General features: G+C 62.4%; 1 non-coding gene across 1 annotated transcript; it reads right to left on the bottom strand.

Moving 5' to 3' along the window:
- Positions 1 to 8922: 8922 nt before the first annotated feature.
- Positions 8923 to 8996, bottom strand: TRNAN-GUU (transfer RNA asparagine (anticodon GUU)). The gene has a single exon. It is a non-coding gene; the product is annotated as a tRNA-Asn (tRNA).
- Between the last annotated feature and the right edge of the window lie 13205 nt (positions 8997 to 22201).

Below are 22201 nucleotides of genomic sequence, written 5' to 3'. Positions count from 1 at the left end.
GAATCCTCAATGGAAAGGGGGAGAGGGAATTGTGGGAGCACGGGCAGCACTCGCCACGGTCTCGGTTGAGGCTTGCAGCAGTCATGGAAGAGAGAGCTGGCTTCGGTCAAGTCTCGGGAGTACGGCCACGGCTTGGACGGGTCCTTCAGTCCTTGGCTCAGAGCTTCGGTTGGTAGCCCACATCCTCCCGAGGTAAAAAAGCAGGAGGGCTTTCCTTCCAGGGCCTTTTGCATCTTCTGCCGTGGGAGGCGAATCCTGGTGTTCTGGCTGTGGGGGAAAAAGACAGCCACAAGATGGCGTTTGGAGTCACACGGGCGAGTCGCCTGTCCAAGCGGGACCGAGTCCCTTCCAAAGAGAAACCATGGCAGCCATGCAAGTCCAAGGCTGCACAGGAAACCTCAGGAGCTGCGACTGGGGCTCAGTTCGCGCGGCCACGCTTCCCAGGGGAGGCATGAGACAGGCCCAGAGGTCTGCGCAGCAAACAGGCCCGCAGGAGGGAGGCGGCTAAGAACCCGCGCGGCTCGTGCGTTTCTCCCTCTCAGCTGGCGTAGAGGCGGGAGGGGAACGACACCTGCCCGGCTGGAGCTTTCGCGCTTGGGCTCGGGGCTTAAGCCCCGAGGCCGAGGCCCCGGCGCGGTTGCTGGGAGACGGGCTCCCGTGGCACGGCACGGCCCCTGAACCTTGCCGGCCACAAGGTGACCTCACCGAGGCCGAGAGGGATGGCTTGGAGGTGGCAAAAGGGAGCCCGCTAGCAAGCGCCAGAAGGCCGAGCGTAGCCACGTCCCCGGGTGGGCTCGAACCACCATCCTTTCGGTTAACAGCCGAACACGCTGACCCATTGCGCCACTGAGACCTCAAAGGGCTTTTCGAAACGCTGCCTAGCAGCCTGCTCCTCTGCCTGGCCGTGCCAGTGCAGCCCAGGTGCTAGAGTGGATTGCGGGCAGTCTAGCCCCAAGGGAGCAGAGTGGCGCAGCGGAAGCGTGCTGGGCCCATAACCCATAGGTCGATGGATCGAAACCATCCTCTGCTACGTGTGGGCCGGCCTCTTTTGACTCCGCGCCTTCACTCCAGGCTGCAAGTAGCTAAAGGCCAGGCCAGGATGCCGCCTGCGGGGAAGCTCTCGGCAGCCCCCCGCTTCCTGTGTGGGAGGCACGGAGGCCTCCTCTTCTGTCCTCAGGCAACAGGGCTTCCTCCTGCCCTTTTCCCACCCACAAGGGCCGCCGGGACCCGCTCAGGGAGCGCGCCAGGGAGGCTCTCCAGACGCTCGTGGAACAAAGCACTTCTGGACCACGCTACCCAGAGCCTTCATTCAGGCCTAGACAAAACGCCTAGACAAAGAGCTGCCACAGCATCAACACTGGCCTTGCTCTACTACTCCCAGGCACGCCAAACCCCTCACAAAGAGAACTTCTGCCTTCGCCATACTGCTCAACAACAGGACACGCGAGCAATTCCCTCCGACGCGCCGCTTCTCCCGCATCGCCACCACCCACGCTCTTTAGGCACACGCCGGCTGACCAAAACCCATCTCATCCCATCAAAAGCTTCTGCCCAGCCCAAGAGGACCAGCTACGTTCCCGGCTCAATTCATCCCTTACAGTCAGAGCCAAAAATCACCAGCTGACGGTCCTTCAGAATCCTCAATGGAAAGGGGGAGAGGGAATTGTGGGAGCACTCGCCACGGTCTCGGTTGAGGCTTGCAGCAGTCATGGAAGAGAGAGCTGGCTTCGGTCAAGTCTCGGGAGTACGGCCACGGCTTGGACGGGTCCTTCAGTCCTTGGCTCAGAGCTTCGGTTGGTAGCCCACATCCTCCCGAGGTAAAAAAGCAGGAGGGCTTTCCTTCCAGGGCCTTTTGCATCTTCTGCCGTGGGAGGCGAATCCTGGTGTTCTGGCTGTGGGGGAAAAAGACAGCCACAAGATGGCGTTTGGAGTCACACGGGCGAGTCGCCTGTCCAAGCGGGACCGAGTCCCTTCCAAAGAGAAACCATGGCAGCCATGCAAGTCCAAGGCTGCACAGGAAACCTCAGGAGCTGCGACTGGGGCTCAGTTCGCGCGGCCACGCTTCCCAGGGGAGGCATGAGACAGGCCCAGAGGTCTGCGCAGCAAACAGGCCCGCAGGAGGGAGGCGGCTAAGAACCCGCGCGGCTCGTGCGTTTCTCCCTCTCAGCTGGCGTAGAGGCGGGAGGGGAACGACACCTGCCCGGCTGGAGCTTTCGCGCTTGGGCTCGGGGCTTAAGCCCCGAGGCCGAGGCCCCGGCGCGGTTGCTGGGAGACGGGCTCCCGTGGCACGGCACGGCCCCTGAACCTTGCCGGCCACAAGGTGACCTCACCGAGGCCGAGAGGGATGGCTTGGAGGTGGCAAAAGGGAGCCCGCTAGCAAGCGCCAGGAGGCCGAGCGTAGCCACGTCCTTGGGTGGGCTCGAACCACCATCCTTTCGGTTAACAGCCGAACGCGCTGACCCATTGCGCCACAGAGACCTCGAAGGGGTTTCCGAAACGCTGCCTAGCAGCCTGCTCCTCTGCCTGGCCGTGCCAGTGCAGCCCAGGTGCTAGAGTGGATTGCGGGCAGTCTAGCCCCAAGGGAGCAGAGTGGCGCAGCGGAAGCGTGCTGGGCCCATAACCCAGAGGTCGATGGATCGAAACCATCCTCTGCTACTTGTGGGCCGGCCTCTTTTGACTCCGCGCCTTCACTCCAGGCTGCAAGTAGCTAAAGGCCAGGCCAGGATGCCGCCTGCGGGGAAGCTCTCGGCAGCCCCCCGCTTCCTGTGTGGGAGGCACGGAGGCCTCCTCTTCTGTCCTCAGGCAACAGGGCTTCCTCCTGCCCTTTTCCCACCCACAAGGGCCGCCGGGACCCGCTCAGGGAGCGCGCCAGGGAGGCTCTCCAGACGCTCGTGGAACAAAGCACTTCTGGACCACGCTACCCAGAGCCTTCATTCAGGCCTAGACAAAACGCCTAGACAAAGAGCTGCCACAGCATCAACACTGGCCTTGCTCTACTACTCCCAGGCACGCCAAACCCCTCACAAAGAGAACTTCTGCCTTCGCCATACTGCTCAACAACAGGACACGCGAGCAATTCCCTCCGACGCGCCGCTTGTCCCGCATCGCCACCACCCACGCTCTTTAGGCACACGCCGGCTGACCAAAACCCATCTCATCCCATCAAAAGCTTCTGGCCAGCCCAAGAGGACCAGCTACGTTCCCGGCTCAATTCATCCCTTACAGTCAGAGCCAAAAATCACCAGCTGACGGTCCTTCAGAATCCTCAATGGAAAGGGGGAGAGGGAATTGTGGGAGCACTCGCCACGGTCTCGGTTGAGGCTTGCAGCAGTCATGGAAGAGAGAGCTGGCTTCGGTCAAGTCTCGGGAGTACGGCCACGGCTTGGACGGGTCCTTCAGTCCTTGGCTCAGAGCTTCGGTTGGTAGCCCACATCCTCCCGAGGTAAAAAAGCAGGAGGGCTTTCCTTCCAGGGCCTTTTGCATCTTCTGCCGTGGGAGGCGAATCCTGGTGTTCTGGCTGTGGGGGAAAAAGACAGCCACAAGATGGCGTTTGGAGTCACACGGGCGAGTCGCCTGTCCAAGCGGGACCGAGTCCCTTCCAAAGAGAAACCATGGCAGCCATGCAAGTCCAAGGCTGCACAGGAAACCTCAGGAGCTGCGACTGGGGCTCAGTTCGCGCGGCCACGCTTCCCAGGGGAGGCATGAGACAGGCCCAGAGGTCTGCGCAGCAAACAGGCCCGCAGGAGGGAGGCGGCTAAGAACCCGCGCGGCTCGTGCGTTTCTCCCTCTCAGCTGGCGTAGAGGCGGGAGGGGAACGACACCTGCCCGGCTGGAGCTTTCGCGCTTGGGCTCGGGGCTTAAGCCCCGAGGCCGAGGCCCCGGCGCGGTTGCTGGGAGACGGGCTCCCGTGGCACGGCACGGCCCCTGAACCTTGCCGGCCACAAGGTGACCTCACCGAGGCCGAGAGGGATGGCTTGGAGGTGGCAAAAGGGAGCCCGCTAGCAAGCGCCAGAAGGCCGAGCGTAGCCACGTCCCCGGGTGGGCTCGAACCACCATCCTTTCGGTTAACAGCCGAACACGCTGACCCATTGCGCCACTGAGACCTCGAAGGGCTTTCCGAAACGCTGCCTAGCAGCCTGCTCCTCTGCCTGGCCGTGCCAGTGCAGCCCAGGTGCTAGAGTGGATTGCGGGCAGTCTAGCCCCAAGGGAGCAGAGTGGCGCAGCGGAAGCGTGCTGGGCCCATAACCCATAGGTCGATGGATCGAAACCATCCTCTGCTACGTGTGGGCCGGCCTCTTTTGACTCCGCGCCTTCACTCCAGGCTGCAAGTAGCTAAAGGCCAGGCCAGGATGCCGCCTGCGGGGAAGCTCTCGGCAGCCCCCCGCTTCCTGTGTGGGAGGCACGGAGGCCTCCTCTTCTGTCCTCAGGCAACAGGGCTTCCTCCTGCCCTTTTCCCACCCACAAGGGCCGCCGGGACCCGCTCAGGGAGCGCGCCAGGGAGGCTCTCCAGACGCTCGTGGAACAAAGCACTTCTGGACCACGCTACCCAGAGCCTTCATTCAGGCCTAGACAAAACGCCTAGACAAAGAGCTGCCACAGCATCAACACTGGCCTTGCTCTACTACTCCCAGGCACGCCAAACCCCTCACAAAGAGAACTTCTGCCTTCGCCATACTGCTCAACAACAGGACACGCGAGCAATTCCCTCCGACGCGCCGCTTCTCCCGCATCGCCACCACCCACGCTCTTTAGGCACACGCCGGCTGACCAAAACCCATCTCATCCCATCAAAAGCTTCTGCCCAGCCCAAGAGGACCAGCTACGTTCCCGGCTCAATTCATCCCTTACAGTCAGAGCCAAAAATCACCAGCTGACGGTCCTTCAGAATCCTCAATGGAAAGGGGGAGAGGGAATTGTGGGAGCACGGGCAGCACTCGCCACGGTCTCGGTTGAGGCTTGCAGCAGTCATGGAAGAGAGAGCTGGCTTCGGTCAAGTCTCGGGAGTACGGCCACGGCTTGGACGGGTCCTTCAGTCCTTGGCTCAGAGCTTCGGTTGGTAGCCCACATCCTCCCGAGGTAAAAAAGCAGGAGGGCTTTCCTTCCAGGGCCTTTTGCATCTTCTGCCGTGGGAGGCGAATCCTGGTGTTCTGGCTGTGGGGGAAAAAGACAGCCACAAGATGGCGTTTGGAGTCACACGGGCGAGTCGCCTGTCCAAGCGGGACCGAGTCCCTTCCAAAGAGAAACCATGGCAGCCATGCAAGTCCAAGGCTGCACAGGAAACCTCAGGAGCTGCGACTGGGGCTCAGTTCGCGCGGCCACGCTTCCCAGGGGAGGCATGAGACAGGCCCAGAGGTCTGCGCAGCAAACAGGCCCGCAGGAGGGAGGCGGCTAAGAACCCGCGCGGCTCGTGCGTTTCTCCCTCTCAGCTGGCGTAGAGGCGGGAGGGGAACGACACCTGCCCGGCTGGAGCTTTCGCGCTTGGGCTCGGGGCTTAAGCCCCGAGGCCGAGGCCCCGGCGCGGTTGCTGGGAGACGGGCTCCCGTGGCACGGCACGGCCCCTGAACCTTGCCGGCCACAAGGTGACCTCACCGAGGCCGAGAGGGATGGCTTGGAGGTGGCAAAAGGGAGCCCGCTAGCAAGCGCCAGAAGGCCGAGCGTAGCCACGTCCCCGGGTGGGCTCGAACCACCATCCTTTCGGTTAACAGCCGAACACGCTGACCCATTGCGCCACTGAGACCTCAAAGGGCTTTTCGAAACGCTGCCTAGCAGCCTGCTCCTCTGCCTGGCCGTGCCAGTGCAGCCCAGGTGCTAGAGTGGATTGCGGGCAGTCTAGCCCCAAGGGAGCAGAGTGGCGCAGCGGAAGCGTGCTGGGCCCATAACCCATAGGTCGATGGATCGAAACCATCCTCTGCTACGTGTGGGCCGGCCTCTTTTGACTCCGCGCCTTCACTCCAGGCTGCAAGTAGCTAAAGGCCAGGCCAGGATGCCGCCTGCGGGGAAGCTCTCGGCAGCCCCCCGCTTCCTGTGTGGGAGGCACGGAGGCCTCCTCTTCTGTCCTCAGGCAACAGGGCTTCCTCCTGCCCTTTTCCCACCCACAAGGGCCGCCGGGACCCGCTCAGGGAGCGCGCCAGGGAGGCTCTCCAGACGCTCGTGGAACAAAGCACTTCTGGACCACGCTACCCAGAGCCTTCATTCAGGCCTAGACAAAACGCCTAGACAAAGAGCTGCCACAGCATCAACACTGGCCTTGCTCTACTACTCCCAGGCACGCCAAACCCCTCACAAAGAGAACTTCTGCCTTCGCCATACTGCTCAACAACAGGACACGCGAGCAATTCCCTCCGACGCGCCGCTTCTCCCGCATCGCCACCACCCACGCTCTTTAGGCACACGCCGGCTGACCAAAACCCATCTCATCCCATCAAAAGCTTCTGCCCAGCCCAAGAGGACCAGCTACGTTCCCGGCTCAATTCATCCCTTACAGTCAGAGCCAAAAATCACCAGCTGACGGTCCTTCAGAATCCTCAATGGAAAGGGGGAGAGGGAATTGTGGGAGCACTCGCCACGGTCTCGGTTGAGGCTTGCAGCAGTCATGGAAGAGAGAGCTGGCTTCGGTCAAGTCTCGGGAGTACGGCCACGGCTTGGACGGGTCCTTCAGTCCTTGGCTCAGAGCTTCGGTTGGTAGCCCACATCCTCCCGAGGTAAAAAAGCAGGAGGGCTTTCCTTCCAGGGCCTTTTGCATCTTCTGCCGTGGGAGGCGAATCCTGGTGTTCTGGCTGTGGGGGAAAAAGACAGCCACAAGATGGCGTTTGGAGTCACACGGGCGAGTCGCCTGTCCAAGCGGGACCGAGTCCCTTCCAAAGAGAAACCATGGCAGCCATGCAAGTCCAAGGCTGCACAGGAAACCTCAGGAGCTGCGACTGGGGCTCAGTTCGCGCGGCCACGCTTCCCAGGGGAGGCATGAGACAGGCCCAGAGGTCTGCGCAGCAAACAGGCCCGCAGGAGGGAGGCGGCTAAGAACCCGCGCGGCTCGTGCGTTTCTCCCTCTCAGCTGGCGTAGAGGCGGGAGGGGAACGACACCTGCCCGGCTGGAGCTTTCGCGCTTGGGCTCGGGGCTTAAGCCCCGAGGCCGAGGCCCCGGCGCGGTTGCTGGGAGACGGGCTCCCGTGGCACGGCACGGCCCCTGAACCTTGCCGGCCACAAGGTGACCTCACCGAGGCCGAGAGGGATGGCTTGGAGGTGGCAAAAGGGAGCCCGCTAGCAAGCGCCAGAAGGCCGAGCGTAGCCACGTCCCCGGGTGGGCTCGAACCACCATCCTTTCGGTTAACAGCCGAACACGCTGACCCATTGCGCCACTGAGACCTCAAAGGGCTTTTCGAAACGCTGCCTAGCAGCCTGCTCCTCTGCCTGGCCGTGCCAGTGCAGCCCAGGTGCTAGAGTGGATTGCGGGCAGTCTAGCCCCAAGGGAGCAGAGTGGCGCAGCGGAAGCGTGCTGGGCCCATAACCCATAGGTCGATGGATCGAAACCATCCTCTGCTACGTGTGGGCCGGCCTCTTTTGACTCCGCGCCTTCACTCCAGGCTGCAAGTAGCTAAAGGCCAGGCCAGGATGCCGCCTGCGGGGAAGCTCTCGGCAGCCCCCCGCTTCCTGTGTGGGAGGCACGGAGGCCTCCTCTTCTGTCCTCAGGCAACAGGGCTTCCTCCTGCCCTTTTCCCACCCACAAGGGCCGCCGGGACCCGCTCAGGGAGCGCGCCAGGGAGGCTCTCCAGACGCTCGTGGAACAAAGCACTTCTGGACCACGCTACCCAGAGCCTTCATTCAGGCCTAGACAAAACGCCTAGACAAAGAGCTGCCACAGCATCAACACTGGCCTTGCTCTACTACTCCCAGGCACGCCAAACCCCTCACAAAGAGAACTTCTGCCTTCGCCATACTGCTCAACAACAGGACACGCGAGCAATTCCCTCCGACGCGCCGCTTCTCCCGCATCGTCACCACCCACGCTCTTTAGGCACACGCCGGCTGACCAAAACCCATCTCATCCCATCAAAAGCTTCTGCCCAGCCCAAGAGGACCAGCTACGTTCCCGGCTCAATTCATCCCTTACAGTCAGAGCCAAAAATCACCAGCTGACGGTCCTTCAGAATCCTCAATGGAAAGGGGGAGAGGGAATTGTGGGAGCACGGGCAGCACTCGCCACGGTCTCGGTTGAGGCTTGCAGCAGTCATGGAAGAGAGAGCTGGCTTCGGTCAAGTCTCGGGAGTACGGCCACGGCTTGGACGGGTCCTTCAGTCCTTGGCTCAGAGCTTCGGTTGGTAGCCCACATCCTCCCGAGGTAAAAAAGCAGGAGGGCTTTCCTTCCAGGGCCTTTTGCATCTTCTGCCGTGGGAGGCGAATCCTGGTGTTCTGGCTGTGGGGGAAAAAGACAGCCACAAGATGGCGTTTGGAGTCACACGGGCGAGTCGCCTGTCGAAGCGGGACCGAGTCCCTTCCAAAGAGAAACCATGGCAGCCATGCAAGTCCAAGGCTGCACAGGAAACCTCAGGAGCTGCGACTGGGGCTCAGTTCGCGCGGCCACGCTTCCCAGGGGAGGCATGAGACAGGCCCAGAGGTCTGCGCAGCAAACAGGCCCGCAGGAGGGAGGCGGCTAAGAACCCGCGCGGCTCGTGCGTTTCTCCCTCTCAGCTGGCGTAGAGGCGGGAGGGGAACGACACCTGCCCGGCTGGAGCTTTCGCGCTTGGGCTCGGGGCTTAAGCCCTGAGGCCGAGGCCCCGGCGCGGTTGCTGGGAGACGGGCTCCCGTGGCACGGCACGGCCCCTGAACCTTGCCAGCCACAAGGTGACCTCACCGAGGCCGAGAGGGATGGCTTGGAGGTGGCAAAAGGGAGCCCGCTAGCAAGCGCCAGGAGGGCGAGCGTAGCCACGTCCCTGGGTGGGCTCGAACCACCATCCTTTCGGTTAACAGCCGAACACGCTGACCCATTGCGCCACAGAGACCTCGAAGGGCTTTCCGAAACGCTGCCTAGCAGCCTGCTCCTCTGCCTGGCCGTGCCAGTGCAGCCCAGGTGCTAGAGTGGATTGCGGGCAGTCTAGCCCCAAGGGAGCAGAGTGGCGCAGCAGAAGCATGCTGGGCCCATAACCCAGAGGTCGAGGGATCGAAACCATCCTCTGCTACGTGTGGGCCGGCCTCTTTTGACTCCGCGCCTTCACTCCAGGCTGCAAGTAGCTAAAGGCCAGGCCAGGATGCCGCCTGCGGGGAAGCTCTCGGCAGCCCCCCGCTTCCTGTGTGGGAGGCACGGAGGCCTCCTCTTCTGTCCTCAGGCAACAGGGCTTCCTCCTGCCCTTTTCCCACCCACAAGGGCCGCCGGGACCCGCTCAGGGAGCGCGCCAGGGAGGCTCTCCAGACGCTCGTGGAACAAAGCACTTCTGGACCACGCTACCCAGAGCCTTCATTCAGGCCTAGACAAAACGCCTAGACAAAGAGCTGCCACAGCATCAACACTGGCCTTGCTCTACTACTCCCAGGCACGCCAAACCCCTCACAAAGAGAACTTCTGCCTTCGCCATACTGCTCAACAACAGGACACGCGAGCAATTCCCTCCGACGCGCCGCTTCTCCCGCATCGCCACCACCCACGCTCTTTAGGCACACGCCGGCTGACCAAAACCCAACTCATCCCATCAAAAGCTTCTGCCCAGCCCAAGAGGACCAGCTACGTTCCCGGCTCAATTCATCCCTTACAGTCAGAGCCAAAAATCACCAGCTGACGGTCCTTCAGAATCCTCAATGGAAAGGGGGAGAGGGAATTGTGGGAGCACGGGCAGCACTCGCCACGTTCTCGGTTGAGGCTTGCAGCAGTCATGGAAGAGAGAGCTGGCTTCGGTCAAGTCTCGGGAGTACGGCCACGGCTTGGACGGGTCCTTCAGTCCTTGGCTCAGAGCTTCGGTTGGTAGCCCACATCCTCCCGAGGTAAAAAAGCAGGAGGGCTTTCCTTCCAGGGCCTTTTGCATCTTCTGCCGTGGGAGGCGAATCCTGGTGTTCTGGCTGTGGGGGAAAAAGACAGCCACAAGATGGCGTTTGGAGTCACACGGGCGAGTCGCCTGTCCAAGCGGGACCAAGTCCCTTCCAAAGAGAAACCATGGCAGCCATGCAAGTCCAAGGCTGCACAGGAAACCTCAGGAGCTGCGACTGGGGCTCAGTTCGCGCGGCCACGCTTCCCAGGGGAGGCATGAGACAGGCCCAGAGGTCTGCGCAGCAAACAGGCCCGCAGGAGGGAGGCGGCTAAGAACCCGCGCGGCTCGTGCGTTTCTCCCTCTCAGCTGGCGTAGAGGCGGGAGGGGAACGACACCTGCCCGGCTGGAGCTTTCGCGCTTGGGCTCGGGGCTTAAGCCCCGAGGCCGAGGCCCCGGCGCGGTTGCTGGGAGACGGGCTCCTGTGGCACGGCACGGCCCCTGAACCTTGCCGGCCACAAGGTGACCTCACCGAGGCCGAGAGGGATGGCTTGGAGGTGGCAAAAGGGAGCCCGCTAGCAAGCGCCAGGAGGGCGAGCGTAGCCACGTCCTTGGGTGGGCTCGAACCACCATCCTTTCGGTTAACAGCCGAACGCGCTGACCCATTGCGCCACAGAGACCTCGAAGGGCTTTCCGAAACGCTGCCTAGCAGCCTGCTCCTCTGCCTGGCCGTGCCAGTGCAGCCCAGGTGCTAGAGTGGATTGCGGGCAGTCTAGCCCCAAGGGAGCAGAGTGGTGCAGCGGAAGCGTGCTGGGCCCATAACCCAGAGATCGAGGGATCGAAACCATCCTCTGCTACGTGTGGGCCGGCCTCTTTTGACTCCGCGCCTTCACTCCAGGCTGCAAGTAGCTAAAGGCCAGGCCAGGATGCCGCCTGCGGGGAAGCTCTCGGCAGCCCCCCGCTTCCTGTGTGGGAGGCACGGAGGCCTCCTCTTCTGTCCTCAGGCAACAGGGCTTCCTCCTGCCCTTTTCCCACCCACAAGGGCCGCCGGGACCCGCTCAGGGAGCGCGCCAGGGAGGCTCTCCAGACGCTCGTGGAACAAAGCACTTCTGGACCACGCTACCCAGAGCCTTCATTCAGGCCTAGACAAAACGCCTAGACAAAGAGCTGCCACAGCATCAACACTGGCCTTGCTCTACTACTCCCAGGCACGCCAAACCCCTCACAAAGAGAACTTCTGCCTTCGCCATACTGCTCAACAACAGGACACGCGAGCAATTCCCTCCGACGCGCCGCTTCTCCCGCATCGCCACCACCCACGCTCTTTAGGCACACGCCGGCTGACCAAAACCCATCTCATCCCATCAAAAGCTTCTGCCCAGCCCAAGAGGACCAGCTACGTTCCCGGCTCAATTCATCCCTTACAGTCAGAGCCAAAAATCACCAGCTGACGGTCCTTCAGAATCCTCAATGGAAAGGGGGAGAGGGAATTGTGGGAGCACGGGCAGCACTCGCCACGGTCTCGGTTGAGGCTTGCAGCAGTCATGGAAGAGAGAGCTGGCTTCGGTCAAGTCTCGGGAGTACGGCCACGGCTTGGACGGGTCCTTCAGTCCTTGGCTCAGAGCTTCGGTTGGTAGCCCACATCCTCCCGAGGTAAAAAAGCAGGAGGGCTTTCCTTCCAGGGCCTTTTGCATCTTCTGCCGTGGGAGGCGAATCCTGGTGTTCTGGCTGTGGGGGAAAAAGACAGCCACAAGATGGCGTTTGGAGTCACACGGGCGAGTCGCCTGTCCAAGCGGGACCGAGTCCCTTCCAAAGAGAAACCATGGCAGCCATGCAAGTCCAAGGCTGCACAGGAAACCTCAGGAGCTGCGACTGGGGCTCAGTTCGCGCGGCCACGCTTCCCAGGGGAGGCATGAGACAGGCCCAGAGGTCTGCGCAGCAAACAGGCCCGCAGGAGGGAGGCGGCTAAGAACCCGCGCGGCTCGTGCGTTTCTCCCTCTCAGCTGGCGTAGAGGCGGGAGGGGAACGACACCTGCCCGGCTGGAGCTTTCGCGCTTGGGCTCGGGGCTTAAGCCCCGAGGCCGAGGCCCCGGCGCGGTTGCTGGGAGACGGGCTCCCGTGGCACGGCACGGCCCCTGAACCTTGCCGGCCACAAGGTGACCTCACCGAGGCCGAGAGGGATGGCTTGGAGGTGGCAAAAGGGAGCCCGCTAGCAAGCGCCAGAAGGCCGAGCGTAGCCACGTCCCCGGGTGGGCTCGAACCACCATCCTTTCGGTTAACAGCCGAACACGCTGACCCATTGCGCCACTGAGACCTCAAAGGGCTTTTCGAAACGCTGCCTAGCAGCCTGCTCCTCTGCCTGGCCGTGCCAGTGCAGCCCAGGTGCTAGAGTGGATTGCGGGCAGTCTAGCCCCAAGGGAGCAGAGTGGCGCAGCGGAAGCGTGCTGGGCCCATAACCCATAGGTCGATGGATCGAAACCATCCTCTGCTACGTGTGGGCCGGCCTCTTTTGACTCCGCGCCTTCACTCCAGGCTGCAAGTAGCTAAAGGCCAGGCCAGGATGCCGCCTGCGGGGAAGCTCTCGGCAGCCCCCCGCTTCCTGTGTGGGAGGCACGGAGGCCTCCTCTTCTGTCCTCAGGCAACAGGGCTTCCTCCTGCCCTTTTCCCACCCACAAGGGCCGCCGGGACCCGCTCAGGGAGCGCGCCAGGGAGGCTCTCCAGACGCTCGTGGAACAAAGCACTTCTGGACCACGCTACCCAGAGCCTTCATTCAGGCCTAGACAAAACGCCTAGACAAAGAGCTGCCACAGCATCAACACTGGCCTTGCTCTACTACTCCCAGGCACGCCAAACCCCTCACAAAGAGAACTTCTGCCTTCGCCATACTGCTCAACAACAGGACACGCGAGCAATTCCCTCCGACGCGCCGCTTGTCCCGCATCGCCACCACCCACGCTCTTTAGGCACACGCCGGCTGACCAAAACCCATCTCATCCCATCAAAAGCTTCTGGCCAGCCCAAGAGGACCAGCTACGTTCCCGGCTCAATTCATCCCTTACAGTCAGAGCCAAAAATCACCAGCTGACGGTCCTTCAGAATCCTCAATGGAAAGGGGGAGAGGGAATTGTGGGAGCACTCGCCACGGTCTCGGTTGAGGCTTGCAGCAGTCATGGAAGAGAGAGCTGGCTTCGGTCAAGTCTCGGGAGTACGGCCACGGCTTGGACGGGTCCTTCAGTCCTTGGCTCAGAGCTTCGGTTGGTAGCCCACATCCTCCCGAGGTAAAAAAGCAGGAGGGCTTTCCTTCCAGGGCCTTTTGCATCTTCTGCCGTGGGAGGCGAATCCTGGTGTTCTGGCTGTGGGGGAAAAAGACAGCCACAAGATGGCGTTTGGAGTCACACGGGCGAGTCGCCTGTCCAAGCGGGACCGAGTCCCTTCCAAAGAGAAACCATGGCAGCCATGCAAGTCCAAGGCTGCACAGGAAACCTCAGGAGCTGCGACTGGGGCTCAGTTCGCGCGGCCACGCTTCCCAGGGGAGGCATGAGACAGGCCCAGAGGTCTGCGCAGCAAACAGGCCCGCAGGAGGGAGGCGGCTAAGAACCCGCGCGGCTCGTGCGTTTCTCCCTCTCAGCTGGCGTAGAGGCGGGAGGGGAACGACACCTGCCCGGCTGGAGCTTTCGCGCTTGGGCTCGGGGCTTAAGCCCCGAGGCCGAGGCCCCGGCGCGGTTGCTGGGAGACGGGCTCCCGTGGCACGGCACGGCCCCTGAACCTTGCCGGCCACAAGGTGACCTCACCGAGGCCGAGAGGGATGGCTTGGAGGTGGCAAAAGGGAGCCCGCTAGCAAGCGCCAGAAGGCCGAGCGTAGCCACGTCCCCGGGTGGGCTCGAACCACCATCCTTTCGGTTAACAGCCGAACACGCTGACCCATTGCGCCACTGAGACCTCGAAGGGCTTTACGAAACGCTGCCTAGCAGCCTGCTCCTCTGCCTGGCCGTGCCAGTGCAGCCCAGGTGCTAGAGTGGATTGCGGGCAGTCTAGCCCCAAGGGAGCAGAGTGGCGCAGCGGAAGCGTGCTGGGCCCATAACCCATAGGTCGATGGATCGAAACCATCCTCTGCTACGTGTGGGCCGGCCTCTTTTGACTCCGCGCCTTCACTCCAGGCTGCAAGTAGCTAAAGGCCAGGCCAGGATGCCGCCTGCGGGGAAGCTCTCGGCAGCCCCCCGCTTCCTGTGTGGGAGGCACGGAGGCCTCCTCTTCTGTCCTCAGGCAACAGGGCTTCCTCCTGCCCTTTTCCCACCCACAAGGGCCGCCGGGACCCGCTCAGGGAGCGCGCCAGGGAGGCTCTCCAGACGCTCGTGGAACAAAGCACTTCTGGACCACGCTACCCAGAGCCTTCATTCAGGCCTAGACAAAACGCCTAGACAAAGAGCTGCCACAGCATCAACACTGGCCTTGCTCTACTACTCCCAGGCACGCCAAACCCCTCACAAAGAGAACTTCTGCCTTCGCCATACTGCTCAACAACAGGACACGCGAGCAATTCCCTCCGACGCGCCGCTTCTCCCGCATCGCCACCACCCACGCTCTTTAGGCACACGCCGGCTGACCAAAACCCATCTCATCCCATCAAAAGCTTCTGCCCAGCCCAAGAGGACCAGCTACGTTCCCGGCTCAATTCATCCCTTACAGTCAGAGCCAAAAATCACCAGCTGACGGTCCTTCAGAATCCTCAATGGAAAGGGGGAGAGGGAATTGTGGGAGCACGGGCAGCACTCGCCACGGTCTCGGTTGAGGCTTGCAGCAGTCATGGAAGAGAGAGCTGGCTTCGGTCAAGTCTCGGGAGTACGGCCACGGCTTGGACGGGTCCTTCAGTCCTTGGCTCAGAGCTTCGGTTGGTAGCCCACATCCTCCCGAGGTAAAAAAGCAGGAGGGCTTTCCTTCCAGGGCCTTTTGCATCTTCTGCCGTGGGAGGCGAATCCTGGTGTTCTGGCTGTGGGGGAAAAAGACAGCCACAAGATGGCGTTTGGAGTCACACGGGCGAGTCGCCTGTCCAAGCGGGACCGAGTCCCTTCCAAAGAGAAACCATGGCAGCCATGCAAGTCCAAGGCTGCACAGGAAACCTCAGGAGCTGCGACTGGGGCTCAGTTCGCGCGGCCACGCTTCCCAGGGGAGGCATGAGACAGGCCCAGAGGTCTGCGCAGCAAACAGGCCCGCAGGAGGGAGGCGGCTAAGAACCCGCGCGGCTCGTGCGTTTCTCCCTCTCAGCTGGCGTAGAGGCGGGAGGGGAACGACACCTGCCCGGCTGGAGCTTTCGCGCTTGGGCTCGGGGCTTAAGCCCCGAGGCCGAGGCCCCGGCGCGGTTGCTGGGAGACGGGCTCCCGTGGCACGGCACGGCCCCTGAACCTTGCCGGCCACAAGGTGACCTCACCGAGGCCGAGAGGGATGGCTTGGAGGTGGCAAAAGGGAGCCCGCTAGCAAGCGCCAGAAGGCCGAGCGTAGCCACGTCCCCGGGTGGGCTCGAACCACCATCCTTTCGGTTAACAGCCGAACACGCTGACCCATTGCGCCACTGAGACCTCAAAGGGCTTTTCGAAACGCTGCCTAGCAGCCTGCTCCTCTGCCTGGCCGTGCCAGTGCAGCCCAGGTGCTAGAGTGGATTGCGGGCAGTCTAGCCCCAAGGGAGCAGAGTGGCGCAGCGGAAGCGTGCTGGGCCCATAACCCATAGGTCGATGGATCGAAACCATCCTCTGCTACGTGTGGGCCGGCCTCTTTTGACTCCGCGCCTTCACTCCAGGCTGCAAGTAGCTAAAGGCCAGGCCAGGATGCCGCCTGCGGGGAAGCTCTCGGCAGCCCCCCGCTTCCTGTGTGGGAGGCACGGAGGCCTCCTCTTCTGTCCTCAGGCAACAGGGCTTCCTCCTGCCCTTTTCCCACCCACAAGGGCCGCCGGGACCCGCTCAGGGAGCGCGCCAGGGAGGCTCTCCAGACGCTCGTGGAACAAAGCACTTCTGGACCACGCTACCCAGAGCCTTCATTCAGGCCTAGACAAAACGCCTAGACAAAGAGCTGCCACAGCATCAACACTGGCCTTGCTCTACTACTCCCAGGCACGCCAAACCCCTCACAAAGAGAACTTCTGCCTTCGCCATACTGCTCAACAACAGGACACGCGAGCAATTCCCTCCGACGCGCCGCTTCTCCCGCATCGCCACCACCCACGCTCTTTAGGCACACGCCGGCTGACCAAAACCCATCTCATCCCATCAAAAGCTTCTGCCCAGCCCAAGAGGACCAGCTACGTTCCCGGCTCAATTCATCCCTTACAGTCAGAGCCAAAAATCACCAGCTGACGGTCCTTCAGAATCCTCAATGGAAAGGGGGAGAGGGAATTGTGGGAGCACTCGCCACGGTCTCGGTTGAGGCTTGCAGCAGTCATGGAAGAGAGAGCTGGCTTCGGTCAAGTCTCGGGAGTACGGCCACGGCTTGGACGGGTCCTTCAGTCCTTGGCTCAGAGCTTCGGTTGGTAGCCCACATCCTCCCGAGGTAAAAAAGCAGGAGGGCTTTCCTTCCAGGGCCTTTTGCATCTTCTGCCGTGGGAGGCGAATCCTGGTGTTCTGGCTGTGGGGGAAAAAGACAGCCACAAGATGGCGTTTGGAGTCACACGGGCGAGTCGCCTGTCGAAGCGGGACCGAGTCCCTTCCAAAGAGAAACCATGGCAGCCATGCAAGTCCAAGGCTGCACAGGAAACCTCAGGAGCTGCGACTGGGGCTCAGTTCGCGCGGCCACGCTTCCCAGGGGAGGCATGAGACAGGCCCAGAGGTCTGCGCAGCAAACAGGCCCGCAGGAGGGAGGCGGCTAAGAACCCGCGCGGCTCGTGCGTTTCTCCCTCTCAGCTGGCGTAGAGGCGGGAGGGGAACGACACCTGCCCGGCTGGAGCTTTCGCGCTTGGGCTCGGGGCTTAAGCCCCGAGGCCGAGGCCCCGGCGCGGTTGCTGGGAGACGGGCTCCCGTGGCACGGCACGGCCCCTGAACCTTGCCGGCCACAAGGTGACCTCACCGAGGCCGAGAGGGATGGCTTGGAGGTGGCAAAAGGGAGCCCGCTAGCAAGCGCCAGGAGGCCGAGCGTAGCCACGTCCTTGGGTGGGCTCGAACCACCATCCTTTCGGTTAACAGCCGAACGCGCTGACCCATTGCGCCACAGAGACCTCGAAGGGGTTTCCGAAACGCTGCCTAGCAGCCTGCTCCTCTGCCTGGCCGTGCCAGTGCAGCCCAGGTGCTAGAGTGGATTGCGGGCAGTCTAGCCCCAAGGGAGCAGAGTGGCGCAGCGGAAGCGTGCTGGGCCCATAACCCATAGGTCGATGGATCGAAACCATCCTCTGCTACGTGTGGGCCGGCCTCTTTTGACTCCGCGCCTTCACTCCAGGCTGCAAGTAGCTAAAGGCCAGGCCAGGATGCCGCCTGCGGGGAAGCTCTCGGCAGCCCCCCGCTTCCTGTGTGGGAGGCACGGAGGCCTCCTCTTCTGTCCTCAGGCAACAGGGCTTCCTCCTGCCCTTTTCCCACCCACAAGGGCCGCCGGGACCCGCTCAGGGAGCGCGCCAGGGAGGCTCTCCAGACGCTCGTGGAACAAAGCACTTCTGGACCACGCTACCCAGAGCCTTCATTCAGGCCTAGACAAAACGCCTAGACAAAGAGCTGCCACAGCATCAACACTGGCCTTGCTCTACTACTCCCAGGCACGCCAAACCCCTCACAAAGAGAACTTCTGCCTTCGCCATACTGCTCAACAACAGGACACGCGAGCAATTCCCTCCGACGCGCCGCTTGTCCCGCATCGCCACCACCCACGCTCTTTAGGCACACGCCGGCTGACCAAAACCCATCTCATCCCATCAAAAGCTTCTGGCCAGCCCAAGAGGACCAGCTACGTTCCCGGCTCAATTCATCCCTTACAGTCAGAGCCAAAAATCACCAGCTGACGGTCCTTCAGAATCCTCAATGGAAAGGGGGAGAGGGAATTGTGGGAGCACTCGCCACGGTCTCGGTTGAGGCTTGCAGCAGTCATGGAAGAGAGAGCTGGCTTCGGTCAAGTCTCGGGAGTACGGCCACGGCTTGGACGGGTCCTTCAGTCCTTGGCTCAGAGCTTCGGTTGGTAGCCCACATCCTCCCGAGGTAAAAAAGCAGGAGGGCTTTCCTTCCAGGGCCTTTTGCATCTTCTGCCGTGGGAGGCGAATCCTGGTGTTCTGGCTGTGGGGGAAAAAGACAGCCACAAGATGGCGTTTGGAGTCACACGGGCGAGTCGCCTGTCCAAGCGGGACCGAGTCCCTTCCAAAGAGAAACCATGGCAGCCATGCAAGTCCAAGGCTGCACAGGAAACCTCAGGAGCTGCGACTGGGGCTCAGTTCGCGCGGCCACGCTTCCCAGGGGAGGCATGAGACAGGCCCAGAGGTCTGCGCAGCAAACAGGCCCGCAGGAGGGAGGCGGCTAAGAACCCGCGCGGCTCGTGCGTTTCTCCCTCTCAGCTGGCGTAGAGGCGGGAGGGGAACGACACCTGCCCGGCTGGAGCTTTCGCGCTTGGGCTCGGGGCTTAAGCCCCGAGGCCGAGGCCCCGGCGCGGTTGCTGGGAGACGGGCTCCCGTGGCACGGCACGGCCCCTGAACCTTGCCGGCCACAAGGTGACCTCACCGAGGCCGAGAGGGATGGCTTGGAGGTGGCAAAAGGGAGCCCGCTAGCAAGCGCCAGAAGGCCGAGCGTAGCCACGTCCCCGGGTGGGCTCGAACCACCATCCTTTCGGTTAACAGCCGAACACGCTGACCCATTGCGCCACTGAGACCTCGAAGGGCTTTCCGAAACGCTGCCTAGCAGCCTGCTCCTCTGCCTGGCCGTGCCAGTGCAGCCCAGGTGCTAGAGTGGATTGCGGGCAGTCTAGCCCCAAGGGAGCAGAGTGGCGCAGCGGAAGCGTGCTGGGCCCATAACCCATAGGTCGATGGATCGAAACCATCCTCTGCTACGTGTGGGCCGGCCTCTTTTGACTCCGCGCCTTCACTCCAGGCTGCAAGTAGCTAAAGGCCAGGCCAGGATGCCGCCTGCGGGGAAGCTCTCGGCAGCCCCCCGCTTCCTGTGTGGGAGGCACGGAGGCCTCCTCTTCTGTCCTCAGGCAACAGGGCTTCCTCCTGCCCTTTTCCCACCCACAAGGGCCGCCGGGACCCGCTCAGGGAGCGCGCCAGGGAGGCTCTCCAGACGCTCGTGGAACAAAGCACTTCTGGACCACGCTACCCAGAGCCTTCATTCAGGCCTAGACAAAACGCCTAGACAAAGAGCTGCCACAGCATCAACACTGGCCTTGCTCTACTACTCCCAGGCACGCCAAACCCCTCACAAAGAGAACTTCTGCCTTCGCCATACTGCTCAACAACAGGACACGCGAGCAATTCCCTCCGACGCGCCGCTTCTCCCGCATCGCCACCACCCACGCTCTTTAGGCACACGCCGGCTGACCAAAACCCATCTCATCCCATCAAAAGCTTCTGCCCAGCCCAAGAGGACCAGCTACGTTCCCGGCTCAATTCATCCCTTACAGTCAGAGCCAAAAATCACCAGCTGACGGTCCTTCAGAATCCTCAATGGAAAGGGGGAGAGGGAATTGTGGGAGCACGGGCAGCACTCGCCACGGTCTCGGTTGAGGCTTGCAGCAGTCATGGAAGAGAGAGCTGGCTTCGGTCAAGTCTCGGGAGTACGGCCACGGCTTGGACGGGTCCTTCAGTCCTTGGCTCAGAGCTTCGGTTGGTAGCCCACATCCTCCCGAGGTAAAAAAGCAGGAGGGCTTTCCTTCCAGGGCCTTTTGCATCTTCTGCCGTGGGAGGCGAATCCTGGTGTTCTGGCTGTGGGGGAAAAAGACAGCCACAAGATGGCGTTTGGAGTCACACGGGCGAGTCGCCTGTCCAAGCGGGACCGAGTCCCTTCCAAAGAGAAACCATGGCAGCCATGCAAGTCCAAGGCTGCACAGGAAACCTCAGGAGCTGCGACTGGGGCTCAGTTCGCGCGGCCACGCTTCCCAGGGGAGGCATGAGACAGGCCCAGAGGTCTGCGCAGCAAACAGGCCCGCAGGAGGGAGGCGGCTAAGAACCCGCGCGGCTCGTGCGTTTCTCCCTCTCAGCTGGCGTAGAGGCGGGAGGGGAACGACACCTGCCCGGCTGGAGCTTTCGCGCTTGGGCTCGGGGCTTAAGCCCCGAGGCCGAGGCCCCGGCGCGGTTGCTGGGAGACGGGCTCCCGTGGCACGGCACGGCCCCTGAACCTTGCCGGCCACAAGGTGACCTCACCGAGGCCGAGAGGGATGGCTTGGAGGTGGCAAAAGGGAGCCCGCTAGCAAGCGCCAGAAGGCCGAGCGTAGCCACGTCCCCGGGTGGGCTCGAACCACCATCCTTTCGGTTAACAGCCGAACACGCTGACCCATTGCGCCACTGAGACCTCAAAGGGCTTTTCGAAACGCTGCCTAGCAGCCTGCTCCTCTGCCTGGCCGTGCCAGTGCAGCCCAGGTGCTAGAGTGGATTGCGGGCAGTCTAGCCCCAAGGGAGCAGAGTGGCGCAGCGGAAGCGTGCTGGGCCCATAACCCATAGGTCGATGGATCGAAACCATCCTCTGCTACGTGTGGGCCGGCCTCTTTTGACTCCGCGCCTTCACTCCAGGCTGCAAGTAGCTAAAGGCCAGGCCAGGATGCCGCCTGCGGGGAAGCTCTCGGCAGCCCCCCGCTTCCTGTGTGGGAGGCATGGAGGCCTCCTCTTCTGTCCTCAGGCAACAGGGCTTCCTCCTGCCCTTTTCCCACCCACAAGGGCCGCCGGGACCCGCTCAGGGAGCGCGCCAGGGAGGCTCTCCAGACGCTCGTGGAACAAAGCACTTCTGGACCACGCTACCCAGAGCCTTCATTCAGGCCTAGACAAAACGCCTAGACAAAGAGCTGCCACAGCATCAACACTGGCCTTGCTCTACTACTCCCAGGCACGCCAAACCCCTCACAAAGAGAACTTCTGCCTTCGCCATACTGCTCAACAACAGGACACGCGAGCAATTCCCTCCGACGCGCCGCTTCTCCCGCATCGCCACCACCCACGCTCTTTAGGCACACGCCGGCTGACCAAAACCCATCTCATCCCATCAAAAGCTTCTGCCCAGCCCAAGAGGACCAGCTACGTTCCCGGCTCAATTCATCCCTTACAGTCAGAGCCAAAAATCACCAGCTGACGGTCCTTCAGAATCCTCAATGGAAAGGGGGAGAGGGAATTGTGGGAGCACTCGCCACGGTCTCGGTTGAGGCTTGCAGCAGTCATGGAAGAGAGAGCTGGCTTCGGTCAAGTCTCGGGAGTACGGCCACGGCTTGGACGGGTCCTTCAGTCCTTGGCTCAGAGCTTCGGTTGGTAGCCCACATCCTCCCGAGGTAAAAAAGCAGGAGGGCTTTCCTTCCAGGGCCTTTTGCATCTTCTGCCGTGGGAGGCGAATCCTGGTGTTCTGGCTGTGGGGGAAAAAGACAGCCACAAGATGGCGTTTGGAGTCACACGGGCGAGTCGCCTGTCCAAGCGGGACCGAGTCCCTTCCAAAGAGAAACCATGGCAGCCATGCAAGTCCAAGGCTGCACAGGAAACCTCAGGAGCTGCGACTGGGGCTCAGTTCGCGCGGCCACGCTTCCCAGGGGAGGCATGAGACAGGCCCAGAGGTCTGCGCAGCAAACAGGCCCGCAGGAGGGAGGCGGCTAAGAACCCGCGCGGCTCGTGCGTTTCTCCCTCTCAGCTGGCGTAGAGGCGGGAGGGGAACGACACCTGCCCGGCTGGAGCTTTCGCGCTTGGGCTCGGGGCTTAAGCCCTGAGGCCGAGGCCCCGGCGCGGTTGCTGGGAGACGGGCTCCCGTGGCACGGCACGGCCCCTGAACCTTGCCGGCCACAAGGCGACCTCACCGAGGCCGAGAGGGATGGCTTGGAGGTGGCAAAAGGGAGCCCGCTAGCAAGCGCCAGGAGGCCGAGCGTAGCCACGTCCCCGGGTGGGCTCGAACCACCATCCTTTCGGTTAACAGCCGAACGCGCTGACCCATTGCGCCACAGCGACCTCGAAGGGGTTTCCGAAACGCTGCCTAGCAGCCTGCTCCTCTGCCTGGCCGTGCCAGTGCAGCCCAGGTGCTAGAGTGGATTGCGGGCAGTCTAGCCCCAAGGGAGCAGAGTGGCGCAGCGGAAGCGTGCTGGGCCCATAACCCAGAGGTCGATGGATCGAAACCATC

This window comes from Pelodiscus sinensis, chromosome 25, assembly GCF_049634645.1.
Source record: "Pelodiscus sinensis isolate JC-2024 chromosome 25, ASM4963464v1, whole genome shotgun sequence".
Classification (NCBI taxonomy): Eukaryota; Metazoa; Chordata; order Testudines; family Trionychidae; genus Pelodiscus; species Pelodiscus sinensis.
This window is presented reverse-complemented; position numbering and strand designations above follow the sequence as displayed.